At 50.3% G+C, this 13,129-nt stretch overlaps 1 pseudogene; it reads right to left on the reverse strand.

The window, feature by feature from the left end:
• Positions 1-1,661: 1,661 nt before the first annotated feature.
• Positions 1,662-9,749, reverse strand: LOC123150514 (putative serpin-Z8; annotated as a pseudogene).
• Between the last annotated feature and the right edge of the window lie 3,380 nt (positions 9,750-13,129).

A 13,129-nucleotide genomic window follows, 5' to 3' on the forward strand; every position in this document is an offset into this window, starting at 1 on the left:
ACGTAGGTCTGGGTTTTGTATGTGGCACCTGTAGTGTCTCTCTCCCTCTGCATTTACTTGCATCTTGGGAGACAAGACACCGGTCGCACCCCTTTTACCTATATATATGTGCCTAGTGCACGATCAATCAATTATCTATGCATCAAATCATTCTCTACAGGACTCATTCCCGGCACCCCTATGGCCTCTGGGTCCCCCACCTGATGCGTTTCCTAGACGACCGGTGACCGTCTCGCCCCCGATGAGCTACTTCGGTCGAAACTAGGCTCGATGCCCTCGCAAACTAAGTTAGGCAACAAGATAATTAGCAACCCACAAACATAAAAAAGAGGAAAGTAAAGTGTGGGAAATGATTAACCAGAAGTGAGTTGACGACACTGGCTTTATCCCGAGGTTCACACTTGTGGAAGTGCTAATCTCCGTTGGAGTGGTGTCGAAGCCAAATCTCCGAAATGCCATGGAAGGCTCACCATATCCTCCTCGAGTCACCCCCAACGGATGAACCTCGAATCACTCGGGGTTCGTCTTGAAGGCGACCACTGCATCTTTACATACGTCTCCGGAGCACAACACAAGTAAGGAAGCTTCCGGAGCCCAGACTCCAAGAGTAACAAGTTGATGTTGAAGAAGTTGGGAAAACACAAATTGATTTGGTAGGAATGTAGATCGGATGGATCTTCACCTATACCCAAAGAATCATAGTATTTGGATGGAGGGGGGATCAATCACATCAAATCACACGAACACACGCGCATGAAAAACTGATAGTCAAGGGCACGTGTCGCGCCCTTTTTACTCTTTTTAGTTCTTTTTCTCTTTTTTTCTCTGGCCGCATATATATAACCCCAAGCCGAAAGTGACCATTTCCTGCAAGCAATTCCAGGCACCCGGACCAACCAGAAGGTTGACACCAGGGAGCAGAAAACCCCTACTCCCGGAACAAGAGGTCATGGAACCCTCGGGCACCGTTTTGCGTTGATTTCTTCACCCAAAAATCACATATACTACAGAAAAAACATATTAAAATGTCGGGGTGTTTTGGCCTTCCTAGATATTGACTTTCTGCAAAACAAAAAACATGCGGAAAACAAGAACTGGCACTAGGCACTAGATTAATAGGTTAGTCCAAAAAAATAATATAAAAGTGCACCAAAAACTGTAAGTGCATCTAGTGCCACCCCTAGTTGGTTTTGGAGTATTGATGACAAAGGTGGTTGAGGGACTAATGTGTTTGTGAGAATTGCAGGGTAACACATGTAGAAGTCCCTCATTGATTCGGTTTACCTACCAGAGATGACCCTAAAAATGTATGAAGACATTGAAGACTATGGTGGTTCGTGTAGACATTCACGTTGAAGATAATGACGTGTGAAGACATTCACGTGAAGACAATGGATCATGCGGGGCCGAGTTCATGGCTGTGGTTTTGGCCAAGTTTGAACAAATTCTAATCAGATGAATCACATGACCTTTGTGGGTGAGGGTAGAAGGATAGGTGGCAATAAGAACTGAGTTGGGTGCGTGCAATATTTATTTTCTCCCACTGCAACGCACAGTCGCGTTTGCTATATACAAAGAGAAAAAATTATGAAGGCATATCATTTTGTTAGCAAAATCATTATTATTACTCCAATCGGGATCCAACCCAAATCAAAGCAAAATCATATGGCTGATGGGTCGAGGACGTACCCCACAAATACAACTGCGTCGGTCGCCTCTTCCACTATGAAGTATGCAAACGGATGGTCAGCTACGAAATCCACCCGAGGAGGCGGCGACGGTATTCGACTACATCCAATTTCCATATCCATCAATGTGACGGCTGCAGCTTCGGTGCCTTCCTCATTTACCTCGATGACAGCCTTGTGGATGATGTCACTCAGGACCAATGGCAAGCCGTATTCATCACCCTCCACCATGACAGATAGATTGACTTGATCGTTGAACGGCAACCGGAGCCCCAGCTTCTTGATAATGCTGACCACGCTCCTGTGAAAGGACAGCTTGAACTTGGGCACCCGGAACCCCCTAACGTGGATCTTCTCCTTCGGCAGGTGCTTGTGCAGGAAGCCAAGTTGGGACGCTATCGCGTCGACCAGGCCCGGCAAGCCATTGAAGGCATCAGGGAGGAAGATGTCAGTACGCTGGAGATGATAAAGGCGCGATCAAGGCAAGGGAAGCGGGAGGAGGTCAAGGCGAAGGCGTAATGTAGCAGCGGGAAAATTCAAATGAGCAATGGGCCAGAGCGGCCGCAGTAATAGAGTAGCGGGCCAGAGGGCCGTAGTCGATAGGCCCATGTAACCCGCACGTTATAAGTAGGAGAGCGAGGGAGAGAACGGTACAGAAGAATTTATAATTCAAACTAAACCACTCCTCTATCTATCATATCCTCTCCTGCCTTCGTCTCCTACCTTGGATCCCCTTCTCTCTCTCTCTCTCCGATCCCGATCCGGAACCATAACTCGTCGCCGGCAGGACTCCTCCGCCACCTGGTCGTGACAATCTGGTATCAGAGCCCCTTCCTCGCTTTGCCGTGTACCAAAAAATTCCCGAATCGTACCCGGCAAATCCGACGCGAAGGTAGCGGATCGCTCTAGGGCTTGATCTGCGTAAATCCGGCCCTGAGATGGGTTGATTTGGGGGAAACCGGCAACCACGACGACATTCAAACTGAATCCACAGACGCGCTTCATCGCGGACAAGATGGAGCCGTTTCAGGAGCGGATGCTGAGGGAGGTCTCCGAGATACGGGCGGCGCATAGCAAGTTTGAGGTGGTCGACGGGATTTCCGTGCAGCTTGAGGCCCTCGATGCCAAGCTGTTGGAGCAATTCGCGTGTCTCGACCAAGTTCAGGTGAAGGTTTATTTGTCATGCGATGCGCTGGGTCAGGTCCAACATAGCCAGTTCCATCCGGCGACCAAGGGGAAGCCACCGGAGGGGCCAGAGAGCTTGTCGTCGACCATGTCGGAGGTGTCATATGGCATACTTGGCGCAGGACCATTGTTCCCCGCTTTCGCGTTGCCTCGCCCAGTTCAGGTACTGTCAAATCTACCTGCTCTGCCACAAGTTGTGCAACCAACTTAGGAGGAAAATTTAGGCAAACGTCAGTGGATGCCAAAGATGGATTTCCCTTGATTTGACGGCAGTGATGTTAGGATTTGGTTGGATAAGTGCGAGGCATTCTTCAAGTTGTACAACATACCTGACAGCTTCAAGGTCACTTCAGCCTCTCTGTACCTGATGGATAATGCAGCTCACTAGTATCAGGCGTTCAAACAAGCCAGTGCATATCATACTTGGCCACAGTTTGGTGCAGTGATAGTGCAAGAGTTTGACGTTAATGTGTACAGACAGAAGATGAAAGAGTTGATGTCGTTGAAGTAGGTAGAGTCAATAAAGGAATACAAACGGCAATTTATGCAGCTTGTCTACACTCTCAGGCTGTATGAACCAGCGCTCAGTGACACTTTCTTAGTGACACGCTTCATTATGGGTCACAAGGCTGAACTTCAAGAAACTGTGGAACTACAGATACCATCATATGTGCAGTCTGCAATGATGCTTGCTGCTGTTCAGGAAGGACTACTGTTGCAACAAAAGTTTGTCAGGGCAAACTATCAGAAAAACTCCTTTCACCAAATCTGAAAGTCGGCCTGTGTTGGCCCTTGGGAAGTTATGGAAGGCAAAACAGTTGAAGGAATATCAGTGTGCTAATGGTCTTTGTTACAAGTATGGGGAAAAATTACACCTGGACATGTGTGTAGCCAATTACCTGCCGCTGGAGCTTAGTTAAAGGTAGTTGAAGCTTTGGTGTAGAATGAGATAATATCAGATGCACTATTAGATGCTCTGGTCGAGCAATCTACAGCAGACTGTACCACTATTTCAGTTAATGCACTTTCAGAAGCTGCCCATCCCAGAACCATACAACTGAGGGATCTAGTTGGAAACCAAGTGGTGCTCATTTTGGTGGATTCGGGGAGCACCCACACCTTTGTGGACCAGGCACCGCTGAGCAGGATCTCTGTTACTGCTGACAAGTTGTCACAGCCAATGAAAGTGAAAGTGGCAAATGGGGAAGTGGTGCAATGCACTGAGATGGTTTCACAGTTAACTTGGAGGATACAAGGGCACAATTTTACCAATGCTATGCATGTGCTTCCTCTGGGAGGGCTAGATATAATTTTGGGCATGGACTGGCTAGAACAATGGGGAGTAATGCAGTGTCACTGGGCAGAAAAAGTTGATTTAGTTCAAATATGCAGGGCAGGAAGTTAAACTGCAAGGGGTGTTACCTGTCAAACTAGCAGTAATTGAGGAAGCAACAGTTGAACAATTGTTGAAATGGGAAAAGGGCAATGAGGTCTGGGCCACTGCTATACTGAATAGAATTGTAATGGCACCTGAAACACCAATTCCTCCTACTGTGTAAGAGTTGCTTGACAAGCACACCACAGTATTCAAAGATCCTCAAACATTACCTCCTCATAGACCACTCGACCATGCTATTCACATGGTTCCTAGAGCTGTTCCGGTAAATTGCAGGCCTTACAGGTACTCTCCACTACAGAAGGATGAAATAGAAAGACAAGTAGCTGAGATGCTGAAAGCTGGTTTGATTACACCTAGCATTAGTCCCTTTGCTTCTCCTGTCCTATTGGTCAAAAAGAAAGATGTCACTTGGAGATTCGGTGTGGATTATAGGAGATTGAATGCTATCACAATTAAAAGCAAATTTCCATTACCAGTAATTGATGAGCTGCTAGATGAATTGGGAGGTGCCAAGTGGTTTTCCAAGCTGGATCTAAGAGCTGGATATCATCAAATTCAAATGAAGGAGGAAGATGAGTATAAGACAACATTTAAAACACACCATGGTCAGTTCCAATTTATGGTGGTACCTTTTGGATTGGCTACTGCACTAGGGACATTTTAATGCGACATGAATGTGTTTATGGCAGGGCCTAACAGAAAATATGTATTGATGTTCATGGATGATATTTTGGTGTTTAGTATGTCTTTGGAAGATCATATTCAACATCTGAGGTTAGTGTTTGAGATACTGACAGAAAACCAGTTACATGTGAAACAGAGTAAGTGTGTGTTTGCTCAGCGGTCTATGGAGTATTTGGGACACATAATTTCTGATAAAGGTGAGGCTACTGATCCTACAAAAACAGAAGCAATGATTAACTGTCCAGTACCTACCAATGTTACTGAGTTGAGAGGGTTTCTGGGGTTAATAGGATACCACAGGAAATTTGTTAAGAAGTATGGTCTGCTGGCTAAGCCCTTGACTGTCCTGCTGAAAAACAAGCTTTTCAATGGTCTGACATAGCTCAGGCAGCTTTCCAACACTTGAAGCAAGCTATGGCCACTACTCCTGTGCTGGCTTTACCTAACTTTGAGAAAACTTTCACTGTGGAAACAGATGCATGTAACACTGGGGTAGGAGCTGTGCTATCTCAAGAGGGGCACCCAATTACTTACTATAGCAAAGCACTTGGAATAACCAGTCAAGAATTGTGCATCTATGAGAAGGAGTTTCTAGCAATCATGATGGCAGTAGACAGATGGAGATCTTACTTGGCCAGAGCACCTTTTGTTATTAAAACTCATCATCAAAGCATGTGTCACTTAGGAGACCAACTTCTAACTTCAGATTTGCAGAGGAAAGCAATGACAAAGCTGGTGGGATTACAATTCTCCATATAGTATAAGAAAGGAGTGGAAAATACTGCAGGAGATGCACTATCAAGAGTGGCTCATTTATTTCCTGTGCAAGCAATATCCACCAGCAAACCCATCTGGATACAAGAAGTTTTAAATTGAAAAAAGTCCATTTTACTACCCTGAATAAAGTGTGTGGTTCACTTTACCCCCTGATCTATTTTCCGCTTATTTTACCCCCCAAACAAACCCAAATCGGACAAAACACCCCCCAGCTGGTTTTTCTCCACCCACTGCTGATGTGGCACTAGTCAACGGCGGTTTTGACCTGGGTGGGGCCCCATTGTCAGGTTTTTCCCCCTCTCTCTTTCTCTCTCTCCAACCGAAGGCGACTGCGAGCGGTGGGGAGCGCCTCCTCGCGACGGCGACAGCCCCGGCCACGCCGAGCTCCCGCAGCGCGAGCGCCTGCTGGGCCCCGCCGAGGCAGACAGCACAGGAGGACGACCCGAGGAGGCCGTCGGCGAGGTGCCGCCCGAGCACCTCGGCGTGGAACTCCGCCGCCTCACGCCACTCGTGGCTGCGCCACGCCAGCCACGCCTCCGGCGACCCCGCGGCCGCCGCGGCCTAGGCGTGGGTCCTCCTCCCGACGACCGCAGTGACAGGGAGCTCAGCTCCACACCCCTCCCTGGCCATGCCTCTCCGTCGCCCTCGCGTGCATGTCACCGCGCCCGCCTACTGCCGCTACTGTCACTGACCGCTGTCGCGCCGCTGCCGACTCTACTCTAGCGCTGTTGTTGACTCCCGCTGCGGCCGCTCGCCATTGCCAACCACGACCTGCTCGCGCCCTTCCATGGCCTCGCCTCCCCATGCCGCTGCTCTCGAACGACCGTGCCGGCTGCTGCTCGGGGTTGCGCTGGCGCTTGCTGAACTTGCCCAGCGCTCCTCTTCCCTCGCATGTGCCCGGGCCGCCTGCGTTGCTCTGCTGCAGCAGCGCCCCGCCCGCGCAGCCCTACTCCGGCACCAGCCCTCGTGGCCCCGTTCCGGTGGCCCTGCTGCGCCCACTGAGCCTCCCCTTCCGCTCGCGCTCACCCTGGTACCCGCCCATGCCTAACTGCGTCGGCCCGCGCCCGCCACTGCCCGGCCTGGACTGCTTCGCCCAGCTCACCCCCCCCCTCTCGCCACTCCTCCAGCCGGTCGGCCTCGCCACGCCCTGGCCAAAGGCTGCGTGCGGGCTGAGTGGCCGCCGGCCCAGCCTCAATTAGAGAGAGAGAGAAAAAAACCTGACAAGGGGGCCCCACCCAGGTCAAAACCGCCGTTGACTAGTGACACATCAGCAGTGGGTGGAGAAAAACCAGCCGGGGGTGTTTTGTCCGGTTTGGGTTTGTTTGGGGGGTAAAAGAAGCGAAAAAATAGATCAGGGGGTAAAGTGAACCACACACTTTATTCAGGGTAGTAAAATGGACTTTTTTCTTTTAAATTCATACCCTGTAAACCCTGCTGCACAAGTGATGTTACAGAAATTGGCAGTAGACAACAAGGTCTGCCTGGATTTCAGTTGCAGGATGGTCTGATCAAACATGAGGACAAGATTTGGATTGGAGCAAATACAGGTTTGCAGACAAAACTCATTCAAGCATTTCATTCCACACTAGTGGGGGCCATTCTGGCATATTGCCTACTTATCACAGAGTTAAGCAGCTATTTAGTTGGACTAGTATGAAGACAAATGTAGAAAATTTTGTGAAGCAGTGCAACACATGTCAGCAGGCAAAGCATGAACCGTGCAAAACACCTGGACTGTTGCAACCCCTACCTTTGCCAGATCGCCCTTGGCAGGCTATTAGCATGGACTTTATTGAGGGACTGCCCAAGTCTGAAGGGTTTAATGCTATCCTGGTGGTTGTGGATCGCTTCACTAAAGTCAGTCATTTTCTGCTCTTGAAGCACCCGTTTACAGCTTCATCCGTAGCTAAGGTATTCCTTAACAACATAGCCAAGTTGCATGGATTGCCATTGACCATTGTGTCAGACAGAGATAAAATCTTTACCAATGCTTTCTGGAGAGAGTTGTTTCGTGTCTGGGGCACTGAACTTTAGATGAGTACAACGTATCACCCACAAACGGACGGCCAAACGGAGCGCGTGAATCAGTGCCTGGAGATGTATCTAAGCTGTGCAGTTCATGACTCTCTAGCTAAATGGGCGTCCTGGCTTCCTCGGGCAGAGTTCTGGTATAATTCTACATACCACTCTTCCCTGGGTTGCACTCCTTACAAAGCATTATATGGGCAAGATCCAAATGTGGGGCAGTTAGCAGGCCAGTCTACTTCTCTGCACCCTAATGTTCAGACCTGGTTGGCCTCTCAGTCAGAGCATACAACATTGCTAAAAGATCATCTGGCCCGAGCTCAGTGCAAGTACAAGCATTTTGCTGATAAGAAACGATCTGATCGACAGTTTGTTGAAGGGGAGATGGTGTATCTGCACTTACATCCATATGCCCAGTCCTCAGTGGTCAATCGTCCTTGTCCAAAGCTAGCTCTCAAGTATTTTGGCCCTTTCAAGGTGTTGGAAAAAGTGGGAAATGCAGCGTACAAATTGGAATTGCCGCGCGACAGTATGGTCCATCCTGTATTTCATGTCTCTCAGCTCAAGGGCCACGTGCCGGATCATACTCTGGTGTTCACTACTCTTCCTATCCCTGTTGATCTGCCAGCCCCCGTTGTCCTGCCTGAAGAGATTTTGGATCGTCGCTTGGTCAAAAAGGGGAATGCCTCCCATCTTCAGATGTTGGTCAAGTGGTCATCGATTCCTGCTTCTTCAGTGACCTGGGAAGATTATCAAGTGCTCAAGGAGCGTTGCCCAGATGCACCAACCTAGGGACATGCTGGTTCTTCAGGGGGGAGGTATTGTCAGTACGCTGGAGATGATAAAGACACGATCAAGGCAAGGGAAGCGGAAGGAGGTCAAGGAGAAGGCGTAATGTAGCAGCGGGAAGATTCAAATGAGCAATGGGCCAGAGCGGCCACAGTAATAGAGTAGCGGGCCAAAGGGCCGTAGTCGATAGGCCCATGTAACATGCGCGTTATAAGCAGGAGAGCGAGGGAGAGAATGGTACGGAAGAATTTGTAATTCAAACTGAACCACTCCTCTGTCTATCTTATCCTCTCCTACCTTCGTCTACTACCTCGGATCCCCTTCTCTCTCTTTGATCCGGAAACGTAGCTCGTCACCGACAGGACTCCTCCGCCACCTGGTCGTGACAGAAGACACACATACAAAACTGTGCATGCTTTTTATGATCGGCGTGCCGTCCTGTCAAGAGGTTAGCAAGATGTCATGCATCAGTGTGACCCGCGAGTGCGAGACGGTGGCTGGGCTTGAGCCATTTGGTACCGGAGTTTGAGCACCTTGAACCCGTCGTGCACGGCGATGAACTGGGAGCTCCGGCTCTGCATGAAGGGCACGCCCACGACGCGGCCATTGAGCTGGTGGAAGAGTTTGTCGGCCGTGCGCTTCTTGCGGAAGGGCTTCTCCCACTTGCCCTTGAAGTACATAGCATTGCTGAGCATGGCGCGGGTGAGCGGCGTTATTGATCCCGGGCCAAGGACGGAGCCGATCAGCTTCCTCGTGACCTGCGCGACCCACACGTTGATCTGACCCCGTGCCGCCTCCGGATTGTTGCAGAAGTCCACGGTGCTGGCATCAGCCTTGTACGTGCTCGCGGGGGCGCGGTGGTAGGCTGGCTTCAGCGGGCACGTGAGGACGGCCCACACGCTGCACGCGAACACCACGCGCGGCCCGCCAGACTCGGCACGGTCCTCGAGCACGTCCTCCACCACGTGGGAGAGGAACTCGTCGAGCGCGGCGTGAGACGGCGCGCCGAGGACCCCGAGGATCTCGTCAAGGGTGGCGCCCCGAACGCCGGCGGCCAGGAGCGCGAGCGCCGCGTAGATGGACAGCGGCGAGAACACCAGGTTGTTGTCCACGTTGTCGTCGACGAGGCGGCTCGCGAGGCTCGCAGCGAGCGCCGCCAGGCCGCCGGAGCCGGACTGCGCCGTGTCCCTTGTCACTTCCATCGCTTGATCTCGAGACTGAGAGAAAAAATCACGTATAGAGAAACAATGATCGGTTTTTTTTTGAAAGTAACAATGATCGGTTCTTCACTGTGATGCACGTCCACAAGAGTCGCCTCTATTTGTGCTCGATGATTGCTAGGCATACGTGACAAGTTTCGGTTCTCAAAAGTCAAAAGGTAAAAAAGAAACAAAAGGAAACAACTCGTTCCAGTTTCTGACCCCTTTGTTTTTTTCTTTCCTTCGGCAGTGATCTGCGCCGGTCGACCGGCGCAAGGCTTCCGCCGGTCGCAGGTACATTGTTCGATTGGACAATGCACGACCGTTAGATTAAAAAACTCTACTTCCCCGAGTCAACTTTCGTCTTCTTCCTTGTTCGTTCTCCGGCTCTCCGCTATCGATACGCACCCACCTGTGTTTTGAATTTCGGCAGAAAAAAATGGATTTCGGCCGAATTTCGGCCATCTCGGCCTAGGGCGAAATCTATCTTCCGCCGAAATTGGTCAAATTTGAGAAATTTTGATCAAATTTTCATCAAATTTCAGTCAAAATTTAGTCAAATTTCGGCCAAAATTTTTAAAAACGGCCGAAATTCGGCCATCTCGGCCTAGGGCGAGAAAAATCACAAAGCAAAAATCAAAACGCTGGCCACCAACCCTCGCTGGCACCACCAACCCCCGCAAGCACCTTGAGCGCGCACGTCTCCAGCCGCGATCGCAAGCGACGCGGGTCGTCCCGCTCCCAGTCATGGCGCCTCGTTGTCGTGGGTGTGCTTGCAACCTCGTGGTTGCCTCGCCATGACTGCCTCATCTTCCATCTCTAGGCTGTGGGATGCGTTGCTACTCCGGCAATGTGTTCCTAGCAGTGGTCGGCAATGGTTGCAGGGCGCAGCCGCATGGTTGCAGCCATCGGGTTGTGCCGCCCGACCGCACGAGTGGCGCCGTCTGCTGCTCCTCGCCGTTGTTTCCTGGGATTTAGCTTCGCTCATCAAAATCATGGTAGCAAAAAAAAGGCTGGATGTAGCTTTTCTGGTGCCGGTTGCAGCTCACCACGGTGAACCTCGTCATCGTCTCAGCACTACTTCATTGGTTGAAGCAAAAAAGGACACCAGTTCCAGCTTTCATCGGCAATAGTTCCAGCATCCGCGTTGCATGGCTGTAGCTCCGCTAGTGACCAGTTTCGGCAAAAAAGGTTTGCCGGTCGAGCACCATGCAGCTCCCCTTGTGATAGATGTAGCAAAATTCCAGCCTGTAGTAGCAGAAGCTGATGATGGTTCCAGCAAAAGGGGGCGCCATTGAGGTGTCATTGCTTGCGAGTGCAGCTCCAGTGGTTGGTGATGTCGCCGCATCCGTTCTTGCAAATCAGGATGCTGGTTGTAGCTTTTCTTGTCTCTGGTTCCAGCTTTCACCGGTGCATTGTGGTCGGCTGTAGCTTTCTACTCTTTGGTTGCAACTTTCGCCAAAGACGGTTGTAGCTTCTGCCGCCGCCGGTTGTAGCACTACCTCCATCTCGTTTCACAGCGTCGTTTTGGTTGAAACGAAAAAAGAGGTCGTCACTCGCAGCACTGCCGCTGGCTGCAGAAGCCCGGCGAGGAAGCTTGGAGTAGCAGCGGGGCGGGCCGTTGCAGCAGCGGTGATGAGGGGCGTGCAAATAGTGGTTCTGGTGGGGGATAGAGATAGAGGAGGGGAAGAGGTCAAGCTCAAGGGTGTTGCGTCCATGGCAGTTCGAGAAGAGGGGCTCGCCGGCAACGATGGAGCGGCGAAGTTGGGCTTCGAGCAGGTCGTTGAGGTGTGTTGGTTAGCGTTGGATGGTGGGGAAAGAAAAAAGAGCCAAGGAGGAAGACAAACACGAAGAAAGGATAAGGTGGGCCTGGAGGGGAGCGAGCGGTTGCGACCGGCCGAACACTTGGCCGGTCGACCGTGCGTAATCGTTTACCTTTAGATAATTATTTTTCTACTTTTATATTGTCGATTGTGTAGGTTGTTCCAGCTTAAGAAATCTCAATTCTAAATGTTTTTTTCCAGAATCATTTTCTTCCTTTTTATCAATGAAAAGGGTGCCAATTTTCTAATTAATTTTATTAGCCTTCCTGATTAAGAGATTCTTCGATGCAAACTTTATATTTTTGAATATTTAGAGGACTTAAATAAATTCTCCTGTGTAATGTTGGAATTTCCAAGGATTGCTTTGCATTCACATCCACTCAAATCTCTCTAAAGTTTCTTTATTTCAGTTGTTGTATATGCCAAACACTTCTCTCTAATGATCTTTGTACTATTAAAGGGCCATGTGTACATCGTCATCGTAATCCACTTCCTCGATTCGTCCCCTCGTCCCACCTCCTCGCCCCACCGATTTTTCTCTCCCACACAACAGAATAAACAAGAGGCATATATACTACTTTAGTGATCTAAACGCTCGTATATTTCTTTACAGAGGGATTAGCAAAGAGAAAAAAACAGTCCTCATAAACAGAAACACACGTAGGTCTCTCTCCCCTTTCACAAACCCTAGCCACCGCACGTAGCGAGGGAGGAGGGGAGGGAGAGGAGGATGCACGTCACCTCATCACCCAATGCCCATTGGGAGCCTCCCTCCACTCCCGTGTCACGACACACTCCCCTGGCTTGCGTCCACTAGTGGAGGAAACGTCGGCACATGCGCAACATGGGGGAGTGGAGGATACACGGTGCCACGTGTTGTAACACCCCGGATGTAACTTTCCCAATTTGTACTCCAACTCTTGCCGTTTCCGGCGTTAAGTTATATTTATTCACTCGGGTTCGGGTTTTTGTCTCCGTGTGTTGTTACCGTTGTCATGCATCTCATATCATGTCATCATGTGCATTGCATTTGCATACATGTTCATCTCATGCATTCGAGCATTTTCCCCGTTGTCCGTTTTGCATTCCGGCGCTTCGTTCTTCTCCGGTGGTCATTTCTAGCTTTCTTTCGTGTGTGGGGATTAAACATTTCCGGATTGGACCGAGACTTGCCAAGCGGCCTTGGTTTACTACCAGTAGACCGCCTGTCAAGTTTCGTACCATTTGGACTTTGTTTGATACTCCAATGGTTAACCGAGGGACCGAAAAGGCCTCGTGTGTGTTGCAGCCCAACACCCCTCCAATTTGGCCCAAAACCCACCTAACTCTGCTCCATCATCTAGAGCGTTCGATCACGATCGCGTGGCCGAAAACCACACCTCATTTGGACTCTCCTAGCTCCCTCTATGCCTATTTAAACACCCCCCCGATTTTCGGATTTCCTTCCTCCCCGAAACCCTAAAAATCGCCCCCGCACCGGCCGGACACGTCCGAATCCGGCCGGATGCGTCCGCTCCGCCCCGCTGCCGCCACGTGGCACACCACCGTTGGCTGTCGCCG

Source organism: Triticum aestivum, chromosome 7A, assembly GCF_018294505.1.
Source record: "Triticum aestivum cultivar Chinese Spring chromosome 7A, IWGSC CS RefSeq v2.1, whole genome shotgun sequence".
NCBI lineage: Eukaryota > Viridiplantae > Streptophyta > Magnoliopsida > Poales > Poaceae > Triticum > Triticum aestivum.